The sequence below is a fragment of the Podarcis gaigeae genome (assembly GCF_964106915.1).
Source record: "Podarcis gaigeae genome assembly, chromosome: 3".
NCBI lineage: Eukaryota > Metazoa > Chordata > Lepidosauria > Squamata > Lacertidae > Podarcis > Podarcis gaigeae.
The window spans coordinates 71,187,826-71,204,036 of NC_139680.1; positions in this window are offsets into that span (position 1 = coordinate 71,187,826).

Below are 16,211 nucleotides of genomic sequence, written 5' to 3' on the forward strand. Positions count from 1 at the left end.
ATTTCCAGAATTATTATTTTTTCACAACATAGCTGAGCATGTGAAGGCACTATCAAAAGGGCTTTTAAATAAACGTTCTTAATCTTCAAGGGATTAAAAAGAAATAATATGGGTGACATATAATGATTATTTTCACCCCAAAGCCATCACAAATATAAAGGTACTGGGAGTGGGGGGCTGGGAGGGGGGGGGCTGGGAGGGGGACTGGTATCAAACAAGTCAGTACAATAGATAGCACTTCAATACAGAGATAATCGCATTGCAAGATTTGCTTCCACGCAATGGCCTAAATATTGCCCAAAAGTACAGCAAAAGGAACTAGAGATAATAAAGAAGATTAACACTGCACAGTATGCTTGGGAAAATGTGCTGAAGCTAATACCCAAGCTCATTTGCTTTTAAATTACTACCTGAGATATAATCATGGCCAGCCCAACACAAAAATTAAAAGAGTTTAGGAAGCCAGGAAGGTTGATGCTGAGTTGATTTATTGCCAGCATTATTTTTTAAAAAAATATTGATATGCATCAAGCAATTAGCTAATCCATTTACAAGCTATCAGAAGAACTGCAAGGCTGCTTCCTTAAACTCCATTTTAAGTAATACCTTAAAATGTAGAATGTTTTCTGCCATGCGTAGAGATTAATCATTAGATCATATGAGGAGAACTATATACGCCAACTACAGCTCCATGGGGAAAGGGGGTCTACAACCAATAAGTAAATGAAATACTCCTGCGTGCATTCATATCTGATGTTAACATGTGAATATGCATCACACAAAGCACAAAATGTGTCATATGGATAAAACAATGGATCAAGCAACAGCTTTTTATTAAGACATGTCTTAGACTGTAATCGTGTACATATTTGCAGGGTGGCGCTGTGGGTTAAAGCCTCAGTGCCTAGGGCTTGCCGATCGAAAGGTCGGTGGTTCGAATCCCCGCTGCGGGGTGCGCTCCCGTTGCTCGGTCCCAGCGCCTGCCAACCTAGCAGTTTGAAAGCACCCCCGGGTGCAAGTAGATAAATAGGGACCGCTTACTGGCGGGAAGGTAAACGGCGTTTCCGTGTGCAGCTCTGGCTCGCCAGAGCAGCGATGTCACGCTGGCCACGTGACCCGGAAGTGTCTTCGGACAGCGCTGGCCCCTGGCCTCTTGAGTGAGATGGGCGCACAACCCCAGAGTCTGGCAAGACTGGCCCGTACCGGCAGGGGTACCTTTACCTTTACCTTTAAGTTTCATGGAAGCCATTGGGACTCACAGCTGAGTAGACATGCCTAGAAATGTGTTGTCAAACACTTTCTGCCTTTCCAATTAGTATTGTATTACAGTGGTACCTCGGGTTAAGTACTTAATTCGTTCCTGAGGTTCGTACTTAAGCTGAAACTGTTCTTAACCGAAGCACCACTTTAGCTAATGGGGCCTCCAGCTGCTGCCGCACCGCTGGAGCTCGATTTCTGTTCTCAGCCTGAAGCAAAGTTCTTTAGTTGTTTTGATTTTGTGTGGAGTGCCCTACCTGGGTGGATGGAGCAGCCAAGTAATTTCGTTGTCTCCGAGAGGGGGCAATGACAATAAAGATATTATTATTATTATTATTATTATTATTATTATTATTATTATTATTATTATTATTATTAACCTGAAGCACTATTTCTGGGTTAGCAGAGTCTGTAACCTGATGCGTATGTAACCTGAAGTGTATGTAACCTGAGGTACCACTGTACTCTTCAGTTTGCATACAACCCACCAAAGTTCAGTTAAATCTAATGGGTGGCATTCAAGTAAGTTATGCTCAGAGTTGCACATAAGCACATTAAAAGAGCCTGCTGGATCTGTCAGTGACCCATCTAGTCCAGCCTCCTCTTCTCACAATGGCCAACCAGTGGGAAGCATGCAAGCAGGTTGCAAGCACAAGAGCCATCTCCTCTCCTGCAGGTTCCAGCAAGTGGTATTCAGAACCATTTCTGCCTTCACCCTTGGAGGTAGAGCATAGCTATCATGGCTAGTAGCCATTGACAGCTTTATCCTCCCTATATTTGTCTAAAGTTCTTTTAAAGTCATCCAAGTTGGTGAACTTTCCAACGTTCAACTTGGCTGGATGTCCCCACGTTCTAGTGTTAGGAGAGAGGCAGGAAAACTTTTCTCTATCCACTTTCTCCACGCTGCTCCTAATTTCATGAATTTATATCACGACACCTCTGCCTTTACTCTAAACTAAAAAGTCCCAAATGCTCCAACCGTTCCTCAGAGGGGAGTTGCTCCATCCCCACTGAAATTAATGAACCCAAAGTTAATCCTTTTCATTAACTTCAATGGGTCTACTTTGAGTAGGTCTATTATTGGGTTTTTAATTATTTTTAAACTATATTTTTATTGATAGCAGTTTCTTGTAAACAGCCTGGAGGTTTTGTTACAATCAAGCAGTGGATATATTTTGTTTTTTAAAAATAAAACAAATGAGAAAGCTCAAAGGAGGTTGACAGAGCCGTTCTTTTCCATAGTGCTGGGGTCAATGTGACTATGAATATGTATACACCCCAGAGATTATGCACATGGACTTGACAGTGCGGTGAATGTGTACATGTGGTTTTCAATAAGGAATTTTGCATTTTCCCCAGTCTACACAGACAATCATAAAGGATGTTGGAGAATGTGAACTGATCAGAAATGTTTCATGATAAATATGCATAGCCTCCACATAGATTTCATGCATTTTTTTCTGGACAATATTTGCATAGTCCCCAAAATAGGCTGTGTAAATTGACTGGCCACTTTTTGCTTTACTGATTGACACTGACAATTTCTTTATATTCTACAGCCCCATAAGGAGACCATGCAAAGGGAGCGTGAAATCAGGTATATGTTGCCAGTTTCTCCATATTCACAGAACCTGTGTTAACAAGATATACCCTAACTCTTTTCGTCCCAGTATCTTCTCTGCCAAGCTATTTTGTAACACAGCTAGTAAGGGTACCCATTATGAACATACCACCTGTCATACCACCTTAAGGACTCTGAAAGACTAATATCTATCCATTCCCAGACTTAATAGCCTGGCCTTGAGTAATCATTGTAGCAACAGGAGGAGGAATTCCTCTCCCTACTTGCCATTGTTGCAGTATTATTGGCAGCGAAATAGATCAATTTCCTTCTACCACCCCCTGAAAAATAATGCTTGCCTGATCACTAATGAAATACAATCGTCTATTTTGCATGACATGAATGAGTGACATTTCCCCCCCATTTCATTTCATTTTTTGCATTCATCTGGTGGGAGCTCGGATGAAAGAACAAGATCTGAAGGCTTCACTTTTAACAGTGTCTGCGAGGTACTTTTATGGCTTTTGAAACTTATCTCTATAAATTTCAGGATTCCTTTTCACTTTTATGTTGAACAAGCATGTTTTTAAAGGGAGTGCAATGAGTTCTTAAGGGTGCTGCTTATAGATAGTGGGGCACAGAGGGAACATCTGGCGAGAGAAGCTTCAAAGGGAGGTACATGAAGGAACAGTTGAACTTATTTTTGATCCATGCCAGCATCTGAGCAACATTATGTAGCAGTGAGCCAACCTGTTTATGATGTGATTTTCCATGGCTTGCTAGGTAGTCATTTGAACAATCCATAACTCGAAACCAGGAATTCGTGACACTATCGTGAATTTCTAACCCATCCCACCAAACATGAGAGGCTTACAGGTTCATTCCATGACGACTCCCCTAGAAAATGCTCATGCTGATTTACTAACATTTAAGTGAGCCCCACTTTCATTGGGCACCAAGGCTTAACCTTCAGGAGAGAAGGAGACCATTCAAAACAGAGGAATCCGGCATGACTTCAGCCAAAGATGAAAGTCTGATTTTAAACAAAGAAGGAGAGTTTGATCTCTATAATATTTTAGTGTAACCGCCACTGCAATTAAATAAGCGAGCCCTCAGAATGATTCTCTCTTTGTCTCGCCAGGACTTCAAAAGAGAAGCTTGGAATGTGATTAGCTATTGGGACCAAATCACAAGACTAACAATAGAAGAAGCAATTAGGATTACATTCAGGTAAATGCACATGCTTACGACAAGTTAAGAGTTTAGAACAGATTATAGAACTCAAGGATAATGCATATTAGCGCTTCCCTTGAGAGCCACCAATTCATTCATGGCCCTCATTTCTCATTAATCCCCAAATCTTTTGTAGGTTAATGCAATTAACAATAAGAATGAACCTCCTATGCAATTTAAATTAATTGACTTCATATTGCGGCTTCTCTTCAGTTTTACCAGCAGGGATCTCAGAAAGGCCTGCTGCCCTTCCTCCCATCTAAGGAGGCAAGTGTTGTTTTATTTAATAAGTATTCAAGCCAACAGCAGAATAAATCTGGAAATAAGTATTACTAAACACCTCCCGCTTTAGAAGCCAGTGGCATGGTAGAGGTCGTATCAGAACAGTCCTCTTGTTTAGGTAGTCACCTTTAGCAAAGCTACTAGTAAATTGGTGCAGATGTGCTGCTCACCTGGCCTGGATCTACACTGACCTGTTTAATGTTATTTCTCCCTATTAGAATGTTATTAGATATGTCGTTCTAAAGCATCACAGGGCATACTCATCAATGGGAAAAAAATGTTTAACTTGGTTTCCCCCCATCAAGTTTAAGTAATACTGTACCAGACCACACCAATTTCCAAAATGCTGTTTCATTCCCTGCTGCTGGTTGCTGGTTGCTCTGTTAGGATGGAAGAAGCAAAAGCAAAAGGCAGGAGGAGAAACTGAACGTTGCCCCTCAAAAACCATTGGAGGGTGTTTGGAATTTGAATGCAGTTACAAAAAAAAGAGAAAAAAAGAAAGGTAAAATGATGCATAGGGACAGATGAGCAGTGTTTAGCTGAAATAGCAGTTTAAAACAATTAAAAATAAAGCAATAAAAAAGACAAGGTCTTTTACACATCATGAATGTAAAAAGTAGGACGTCATGTTTCCATCTGCTTTATCAAAACCCTTCTTTAACATTTAGAACCATGATTCTAGATTCAGGTAGGTAGCCGTGTTAGTCTGACACAGTCAAAAGAAATTTAAAAATTTTAAATTTATTTATTTATTTAATTTATTAAAACCATGATTGTAGATCTGCTCCTGGCCTGCCTCCCGCTTAGTTACTGCTGCATACCAGGATGTAGAGGGGGAGAGGCGAGGTGGCAGGAAGGTTAGTGTGGTGCAAATATGCCAGCCAGTGCCGGATTTACATATAAGCTAAACAAGCTATAGCTTAGGGCCCCACTCTCTTGGGGGACCCCCAAAAAAATTAAAGGGAAACAACTGGATGTACATTCCCAAAATATAAGATAAAAAAAACATATAAAATAAAACCTACATACAGGAACAGTGTTTTGTGTTGTGTAGGCTCCTATTTGTTATGTGCAAATGGCTTTAGATAACTATTATGTCCATAAATTACCATATAGCATATATTCAACACAAGAACAGTGGCAATTTGTTGTTGACAAAAGACAGCTGGACATATAAAGGGCCCCATTACCTTCAGTAGCTTAGGGCCTCATCAAACCTAAATCCGGCCCTGATGCAAGCAGCTCCAGTGCATGTGCCCTCTGCCGACCTCACCGTTGCTTTGCCCCTCTCGTTCTTGGTCTTGCTATGCCACAGTGACTTGGCAAGAGGTAGGTCAGGTGAGCAGACACCTCCACCACACCAACCACTACCATTACTAGTAATTCTCAGAGGTGGTTGCAGTGCAATATTTCCCTGATAGTTGGGGGAATGTGGTTTCCTCCTGCAGCATAAATACCCATTGTCATGGTGAGTTGTTTTAACAGATTGGATGCACATGACATGTTACAGCGTGGGTCTTCTTGTCTTTTTGTTTGTTTTCATTTTTTGCTTTGCCCCGTGCCCTCATTACTTTGTGCAATTTTTAAAGCACAAATTTTCTTCCCAATTCTTTTCTTTAATGTGTCATAGACGGAGTGCACCTCCACTATTATACGGAGACACTCATTCAGCCTTCTTTTCTTTTCACCAGCAAAGCTATTATCTCCCCACTGCAGAATTGCCTGCTCATTTTGAAAGCCCTTTGAATGTAATTTTTATGGTGCCAAAAAAAGATAGAACTTTCTTTATGTATGTATGCTACAGCAGCAGCAAGAATACTTATCACAAAGTACTGGAAGACACAAGACCTACCCACGTTGGAAGAATGGCAGAAGAAGGGGATGGACTATATGGGATTGGCAGAAATGACTGGCAGAATCCGGGACCAGGGAGAAGAGTCGGCGGAAGAAGATTGGAAGAAATTTAAAGATTACCTACAGAAATATTGTAAAATTAATGAATGTTAGAATGATGTTGGATAGAAATTAAGTGGTTTCCAGCTGTAATGTGTTAAGAGAATACGAAAAAAAGGGTTTGAAATAGGTAAAAATTTAAGGGTAAGAATTTGCTGAACCAACAATTTGAAGTGGAATACAATAAAGGGAGGTGTGAGGAGGTCCGGGAAACAAGCTAAAGGAAAATAAGTAATGGAAAATCTGTGTGTTTTTTAAAAATTATTTTTATTTTGTATTATTTTTGTATTTGTATTTCTGTTATTTTTTTCTTTTATTTTTATTGTATTATTATAAAAAAATCCTAATAAATATTCTATAAAAAAAATGAATGTAATTTTTATTTCTTCTTGCCCCTTTCTGGAGGTGAGCTCCTCCCCTCTTGCACAGCCTGCAGCAGAAGCATGCACAAAGGCCTGCTTCACACATAACAGGAACCCAGAATATAGTTCATTGACCATGACTGTGTCAATGGGGTGGCATCCAGAGAGGAGCTCACAGCCACTTTGCTCCTCTCTGGATTTTTTCATTCATTGTGGGATAGCAGCTAACCCAAGGTTTGGCTTAGCATATCATGGTTAAGAGGTCTTTCCTCTGTAACCATGACTTATAACAATGGGAGAAACCTTGACTACAGATGATGGTTAAAGAGAAAAGACCGTAACCACAGTCCTGGATTTGGATTATATACTCTGCTAACTTTAGCTGCCATGCTGTGCATGTTTGCACTAATCCATGCATCTATTCACATGGCTAAGCATGACCCTCCTGCTCTGGAGGGTAGGATTCAAACCAATGGCATCAAGTTACTAAACATCAGGAAGAACTTTCTGACAGTCAGAGCTGTTTGACAGTGGAATAGACTCCCTCAGAATGTGGTGGGCTCTCCTTCCTTGGAGGGTTTTAAGCAGAGGTTGGAGGGCCATCAGCAATGGATGCTCTAGTTGAGATTCCTGCATTGTGGGGGGTTGGACTAGATGACCCTCACAATCCCTTCCAACTCTATGATTCTATGAATACAGCGAAAGCAAGGCTATGCACCCTGCAGTAAAGTTATGATCTTGTCAACTAAGTACAGCACTATCACATCTTGAAGAACCATTCATTAACACTCTTGAGAAGCAGTAGAGAAACCAGGAAGCAGCTATGACAATATCCCGGCATAAGAACAGCCCTATTCCTTTTGTTCAGCCAGTGTCTCTGGAGATAATCTCCCTACCTGAGCAGTAGTGAACTCTGCAGACTCTCTGAATCAAACAACAAGGCCATGATATATTCTTTGCTGAAAACAAAACCCCCGCTTCTCTGCTTCAAATGGGGGTCATTATTCCTTGGCCGCAACATTTCAAGTGGAAGATTAAACAATTTCAAACAGAGCTCCAGTGCTTAGGCAGCCTTGAAAGTCAAATGTGCATCGTGTTGCTCTCTATCAGAAACATAGCGTTGGACATTCCTCCAATTTGGCAAGGCTATAACTTTCTGATCCTTGCAGTTGCTTGCTGTGAAGAGTCTGGTTTCTCAATCATTAAACTAGGATGCTGGAGAAAGCCAGTCTTCATTCAGGTAGCCCTTAATTCCATTTTGCTGACATTTTCTTACCTGATAATTTTGGTGTTTTCTGTGATCTTTCACAGGACGTAAAAGCCACCTCTGGAAATCTAGTGGAATCTAGGGGGAGTTTAGCACTCATTTCTGTGTTGATTGTTTCCAGAAAAATAAAAGGTAAAGGTAAAGGTACCCCTGCCCGTACAGGCCAGTCTTGACAGACTCTAGGGTTGTGCGCTCATCTCACTCTAGAGGCCAGGAGCCAGCGCTGTCCGCAGACACTTCCGGGTCACGTGGCCAGTGTGACATCGCTGCTCTGGCGAGCCAGAGCTGCACACGGAAACGCCGTTTACCTTCCCGCTATAAAGCGGTACCTATTTATCTACTTGCACTTAAGGGTGCTTTCAAACTGCTAGGTGGGCAGGAGCTGGGACCGAATGACAGGAGCTCACCCCGCCGCGGGGATTCGAACTGCTGACCATGCGATCAGCAAGTCCTAGGCGCTGAGGTTTTACCCACAGCGCCACCCGTGTCCCTTCCAGAAAAATATCAGCTTGCAAATTCATTACCTCAAAAAATTGTGGAAGTGTTGCATTGCAATTTCATGTGATGAAATATGAGGTAGTATTCCAGCATACAGTACTTTCCCACCATTTAATATTTAGCGTGGCCTGGCAGAATATTCAGAATAAAAGCACTTAACACAACAAGCACTGCACTGTAAATGGAACGCTAGAAGTAATAGGTGCCAACTTGAACAAAATGTGGGGGTGCCCCCACCACCCTTCTCCTCCCCTCCTTGCACTTTTGTGGCGCACATCTTCCTCTGCCATGCACAACTGGGTGCCGGCCTCCCCTCTCCTCAAACCCACATGCAATAAGTTTCTGCCCACTTGCCTGCCTCCCACCCTCCGCCCACTCGCCTACTTGCCTCTCCTACTGGCCTGTCTCCCCACAGCGACCCTGGTTCAGAAACACTTGGAAATGGCACCAAAAGCCAGGATTTAAGCAGAGCCCAGGTGGGGGGGAGGGGAGGTGGCTGCTTGAGGGAGAGAGGGAGGTGTCAACCAGCAGAAAATAAAGGACAACCCCCCCTAAGTATTATATTGGGGGGCCAAAGGGACCAAGGTCCCATAGAGTTGGGGCCCTTGTTAAAAGTGCTAGCATTATAACGAGCGCCAGCTGCTTTCATTTATGAAGATGCTGTTTGGTATATTACTCAATAGTTTTGTGGAAAAGAGAAAAGTTGCCTTGCTTGCCCTCAACATCATCCTAAAACTTCCAGATTTTGCATTTTGAATAGTAATCAGGGCCAGCCCAAAGCATTTTGCTGCCTGTGATGCAGGACAAGATGGCATCCTGTCCCCATTTCATGTGGACCGGAATGGAAGTTGAATCTTTCTTCAGCACTGATGATAAGGCCATGTCATCCATGGCAACTAAGGGCATCAGGCTAGTTTAAGGGCATAGGGGGCATGATGTAGCATACACAGCCATTTCCTCCAAGTTTGCAATTAAAGGTGAACCTACCCAATTAGCAATATGTGATTTACTCCTCCAGCATGACTACCCATTGTAATGGTGAGTGTTTGACAGATATGCAAGCACGCAACACCTTACCGAGTTTGTTGGTTTGTCTTTTTCTTTGTTTCCCTTTTTAGTTTCTCCTATGCCCCATCTCCTTGTGCAATTCTAAAAAATGCAGTTTTTCCAAATTCTTTCCTCTAACTTGTCCAAGATGGAGAGCACCTCCATTATCATAAAGGTAAAGATAAAGGGACCCCTGACCATTAGGTCCAGTCGTGACTGACTCTGGGGTTGCGACGCTCATCTCGCTTTAATGGCCGAGGGAGCCAGCGTACGGCTTCCGGGTCATGTGGCCAGCATGACAAAGTCGCTTCTGGCGAACCAGAGCAGCGCACGGAACGCTGTTTACCTTCCCACCTGAGTGGTACCTATTTATCTACTTGCACTTTGATGTGCTTTCGAACTGCTAGGTTGGCAGGAGCAGCCCCGTCGCGGGGTTCGAACCACTGACCTTCTGATCGGCAAGTCCTAGGCTCTGTGGTTTAACCCACAGCTCCACCCACGTCCCTATTATCATATGGAGACATTAATTTAGGCTTCTTTTCCTTTCGAGAAATCACGCTCCTCTGAATTTTGCAGTGCAAGTTCTCAAACGAAGTAATGTGCAATGAGCTGTATATATTATGGGAAAGTATGTGGTATATATGGAATTCTTCATAGAAGTAATAGATCTTCCGTGTCTTGAATATCTCAAACTATAGTTGCTGAATCCTTTAAAAAAGAAGAAGCAGGTAAAAGGGACTCTGATGATTAATCTGAATGTTTTTGTTTGTTTGTTTTGGTTTAGCAAGGCTGTATCTGTTCTCAATATTTTTGCAGTGTCAATCTACCTTTATATATTTTTCAAAATGAATTTTAACCTCCACCCCCACCCAAAAAAATGGGAGTTTCAATTGTGGCAAAAGGCCGATAGGAGTGAAGGGTGGTGTTTGGAGAAAAAAAATAACATGAGATCTTGATGTTGAAAAGCAGTGCAGTACAAAGATGAAATTGCGTCGAAGAAGCTGGGATAAATGACAATGAAATTCAATTAATTGCTTTTACATCAACACTTCTCCAGCAAGGTATATTGTACCACTCATTAACTGGCCATAATTTCTACTAGACTTTACTTTCTAAATTACACTCAATTACTTGCAATTATTCTTAATCTGGACCTTCTCCCTCCTCCTCCCAATCACCTCACAACACATTATCCAGTAAATGAAAACCACATTTGTCATTAATCTCTTTCCCTTGGCAGTTCTATTTGTGAACAAGGCATGTAACATTGCAAGCAAGATTGTGAGAACACCAGTTTTACACACACACACACACACACACACACACACACACACACACACACCGTTTTCTTCAGTGCAAAGAGGTAGCAGTCAGATTCATCCTCTCTCCTCCCATTATTCCATTCTCATTATTTTTAAAGGTACCCTGCAGGGGAAATACAATGTTGCCTCTTCCAATAGAGAAATCAGAAATAATTTAAATACCAACTATTTGACACAATTAATGGCATTTATACATCATGGAGAGATCATTAAAAATGGAATTAACTGCTGAGTGATGGCACAAACGTGGCACTGTGAAGAACTTTACATTTCTTTAGCTTATCTCATGCTCTGCTGAAGCTCATTAACTTATCTGTACCGCAGGATGGGGCTTGCGAGAAGCTCAAATTAAGATTTTGGGTGCATATTTACATGCAGATTATTACAAAGAAATTGAATTAAATTACCGTTTGTACCAAGAAATTCAATTTGGTCTCTTCCCACCCTCCTTCTCTTCAGCTATATGAATAAGAAAACCAGATCATTTTTTTAAAAGTACCATTGTAGGTTATTATAAGTTTGAATAATTGTCCGTTCAAGTATTACTAGCCATTTCATCCTCCCTGCCCAAACACACAAAGAAATTAAGCTGAATTATGGATGCCTCTATAGCAAAATAATAATAATAATAAAGAAAACCATTCAGGCCCAGGCTGGGTTCATTGTTTCAATCTTCGCCACATTTCCTCATCAGCTCTCACTTTGTTTGTGACCCACCCTCCTGCCTCAGGAGACTTCATGAGGCAATTGCTGCCAGAAGAGCTGAGGGGAGAGTTTCTGGCATTTTCTGTATCACATGCTGACCAAGTCAGGCGACCACTAAGGGGTGGACCCAGGGAAAGGTTTCAGCAGGCTTAGGAAATTGCTGCTTGATGCTGAGGATATCCTGGGAAAGGTCCAAGTGGGGCAAATTTCCCTCAACCTTCTCTCACACCCCATCAATAACCTCAGTGAGAGCCACCTCCCTCTCCACAGTTGTCAGTCCTGCTCTGAAGCTCCCACTGTGCCTATTGCTCTGCTCACCCTGCCCTGTAAGTCAACCCATGTCTCTCCAGAGGAGGATGCTGTGGCCGAACCCCTCTGCATCTCAGGAAGGGTGGATGGGACACCTTCTCCTTCACTGAGTTTCAGGAGAGGACAACGCCTTCAAGGCAGTGTGTCAAGTTGCTTGCTAAGGAGCCACTTGTCATGCTTAGCTGTGTCTTGCCGATTCCTTTATAACAGGAATGCAAGGGGTGTGTCATTGTTGGATCAGCATCATAGCATGAGTAAACCATATCACTTGCTGTGCCTTTGTATACGCGTGCCATGAGTAGAGATGTGTATTGCCTGCTGTGCCTTTGACTGGTGATTTGCATATGTATCATGCCGATTTGAACATTAAAGCTTTCAGAAAGAAGCAGCATCTGAGTTTGTGTGTCTTATCCATAGGGATCCAAGACATTATGCATGTTTAATTTTCTTCGATAGGGTTAAATAATATTTATTTATTTATTTATTTATTTATTTATTTATTTATTTATTTATTTATTACACCCCACCTTTCATCCGACGAGCTGAAGTTGGTGCACACCCTTCTACCTCTTCCCATTGTATCTTCACAATGATCCTGCGAATTAGACTAGGCTGAGAGACAGTGACTGGGCCTAGGTCACATAGTGAGCTTGATGGCTGAGTGAGACTTGAATTCTGGTCTCCCAGCTCCTAGTCCAACCACTACAACACACTGGCTCTCAGCTGTTGAATGGTTAGGGCTATGGTGATGCTATAACTTTAACTATGTATTGTGGCTATTGTATTATTTCAATTTGACCTATTAAAATTTAGACTGTTAGCTTTTGTACAGCACTTTGAGCACAAGTCTGTGAAGATTGTGATATGTAAATAAACTTGACTATGACAGGTTGGCCAGAAAAGATAGGCCTTGAATAATCCTGCACTTCCTTCCTGAATAACATAGACAAGAGAAATAACTTCCTCTGTTTGTAAAGCAATCTGAACCATCCCATTGTGTATCTTCTTCTGAAAGTGCTTTCTTGCTATTTTCATTTGTTATCACTAGGTAAAAATGTGGTGTAACTAAATGAATATGAAAGTTTCCATTGCTTGACTGGAGTTGGGATTTCAAAAAAGACTCGATTTTCCCATTCCTTGTGTGTGGTTATTGGAGTTCACTTGTCTGTTCACCCATCCATTTTGCTACTGTTGTGAATTTTTAAAGGTCTGGATATTCTTAAGCAGGGCTTGACAAGAATCCTCAATAATGAATATCACTGTCTTCAGGTTGCATCAGTCCTTGTGCTCATTCAGGCTACAGTTGCAAATGTCACACAGGGTGACCAGACGCAAAGCATAGCAGTCCAGGGTCCCTGTGCTTTTTAATATACTGGTGGGGCCAAGAACTTGTGACCCCCACAGATGCTGTAGGACTACAACTCTCATCATCCTTAACCATTGGCCATGCTGGCTGAAACTGATAGGAGCTGGAGTTTGACAACACCCCAACAGCCAGTGACCAGATCAGGGACAGCTCTGAGCAGGGCCGGATTTAGGTTTGATGAGGCCCTAAGCTACTGAAGGTAATGGGGCCCTTTATATGTCCAGCTGTCCTTTGTCAACAACAAATTGTCACTGTTTTTTGTGTTGAATATATTCTGTATAGTAATTTATGGACCTAATAGGCATCTAAAGCCATTTGCACATGCAGAATGTAGGCACCCTATATACAGAAATGAGCAAACCAGTGATAATTTAGGGAGCAGGCTAGCAGGCGGAGCCCATTACTTACATCATAGGAGCCTACACAACACAAAACACTGTTGCTGTGTGTAGGTTTTATTTTATTTGTTTTTTTATCTTATATTTTGGAAATGTACATCCAGGGTTTTTTCCCTTTAATTTTTTGGGGGCCCCTCAAGAAAGTGGGGCCCTAAGCTATAGCTTGTATAGCTCATACATAAATCAGGCACTGGCTCTGAGCCATAGTATAGCTGCTGTAGCATATAAAGCAGGAATGGAAGAGGGAGAAGTTTGAGAACAGTGAGAAAGGAGGCACACTACCCCAATCTCTGAGTGTCACAAGATTACAGGGGTTCCAGGAGCTCACTCAGGTTTTGTGTTTCCTTTTGGAAATTAGCACAGTGGAGACTGTGGTGTCTTTAGGATATATGGTTTATTTACACATATATACAACTTGAACCTGCAATGGAGAGGTTCACAGCACTGACACTCAAAGAGGATCTTGTTTTCCCCATAACTGCAGCCCTGGATTCAAACAGACATCAGCCATTGTGCTCGCTGACTCTCTCTTCAGCTTTCTGCCTTTAACAGCCTGCAACCATTTTCCCCTCTCCTCTAGGTCACATCACATCCAACTCTAAAAACTCTTATTCAAACTCTGGGGGCCCTTCAATTTGCCATCTGGCACAGAGCTCCCTCTCTTTGGCTTTCCTAATGGCTTATCACCATCCTTTTGTTTTCCTAATGTCTCATCTCCCCAAAGTCATTTAATACAGACATAAACCACCTCATTCCTCTTCCAGCCTTTAATTTTTTGGGGGGCCCCCAAGAAAGTGGGGCCCTAAGCTATAGCTTGTTTAGCTCATACATAAATCTGGCACCGGCTCTGAGCCAGAGTATAGCTGCTGTAGCATATAAAGCAGGAATGGAAGAGGGAGAAGTTTGAGAAGAGTGAAAAGGGAGGCACACCTGCCCTTCTTTCCGTTGGCTTTCGAACCTTAGGAAACATCCAATGAAAACAAGATGATGACAGACGAGCGGAAACATCTCTATAGTATAGAGATATTTGTATATTAACGCATATAATATATGATAATTTTGCTTTTAGTTGAACTGTTTGTAAAAATCCTTGCTTCTCATCACAATCAAAGAGGAAGACAGAAATTAGAGAAATTCCATGTGAATAAAATCAATATTAAAATGTTCAGAAAATTCCATCCTGAACCACAACCAATTCAGCTATCTACATACATGCTGGATATATATTAGAAGGCACATATAATTATGAATGGGATAGAAAAAGCATATGTATTCCTAATCAACCACCCAACTGACTTCACACTGTACTTTTTTTCACTGAAGGAGACACATGCAGCTCAGTACACAAAAGGGAAAATGTAGCAACCTAAACAGACTTAAGGCAGATGGGAAAAGGGGGGGAAATCAAGGGTGTAGATGTTGATATCTGTATGAGAAAAGGACAAACGGTTTGCCTAGCAAAAGGCAGGACAGTGTGGAAGAGGAAGAATATGTATCAAAATCTCCTATGAAAAAGAAGCTCTAGAGATTGTTGATACTTTTGTTTTAAATGTGGCACTTGTTTACCACATTAAATCCACAGGTAGCCTTTATCAGAGAAGTGCTGTAATGCTGCATAATGAAGCTGTGTGCATTTCACTTAGGGGAAAAAGAGCATTTACCAACATAAAAGGAAATAGCTTGTAGTGACCCAGGGGAGCTGCCAATGTTTCCTGGATGAGGGCAATTAACCAAAACAATATTGCTAATTTTGTTACAAGTTTTAAATGATCTAGAAAGAAGAATACTAATGCTGGCTTAATAGAATCAACTAGCTGGTTGCAAGAATAGGGCACTTGAACAATATCATTTAACATTTGGGCTGCTAGTGTCATTAATGAAAAACCCACAGAAGTAAACCAACTAAACATGAAACATTGGTCATTGAAAGAATATTACAAAAGAGTTTGCACTAAAATCGGTATAACGACTTTGCTTTAATTGGGAGTTGGAGAATGTAAATCTTAATAGTCTTGTGGCGCCTTAAGGACAAAGAAACTTATTATGACATAAGCTTTTTTTGGACTATAGTTAACTTAATCAGATGCATGAAATGTCCTGAGTTTCAGGTATATGTGCACATGTTTGTTTTTCAGGATGGTGGTGGTGTTAAACTGAGAGGTCACAGGGAAATGAAGTACAGACCGTAATAATTACATAATTAACCATGGCCATTCACAAAACAGTTGTTGATAACAAAGGCATCCTGGCACTGGTAAGCCAATTAACATGCAGAATATGATTTTTTTTTTTAATTTAAAAAAATTGTATTGAAACAGATAACAAGTGTTTGCACTGAACCTCTTTGTGACTCATGCTGTCCAGGAATAATGGGTGAGGGTGACCACCACCACTCTTTTTAGGGATTCTCTGAAATACTTGAAGGGAGTTTTGTTTCACATCCTGCAAACAGGGCTGTGAAGTTAGGTGTGACCTTCTCCCCTCAGCCGCAGTGAAACTATTATAAGGAAGGGCCCCAGCCACCGAGAATCAATGATGAGATGGAAGTCAACTTCAGCAATGTTCAAAATAGTCCAGAGCAACAGTATGTAAAGCTAAGTCAGCTCCTTACAGTATGTTACCCAAATGGTATGTGGCACTATTGTGCCCGG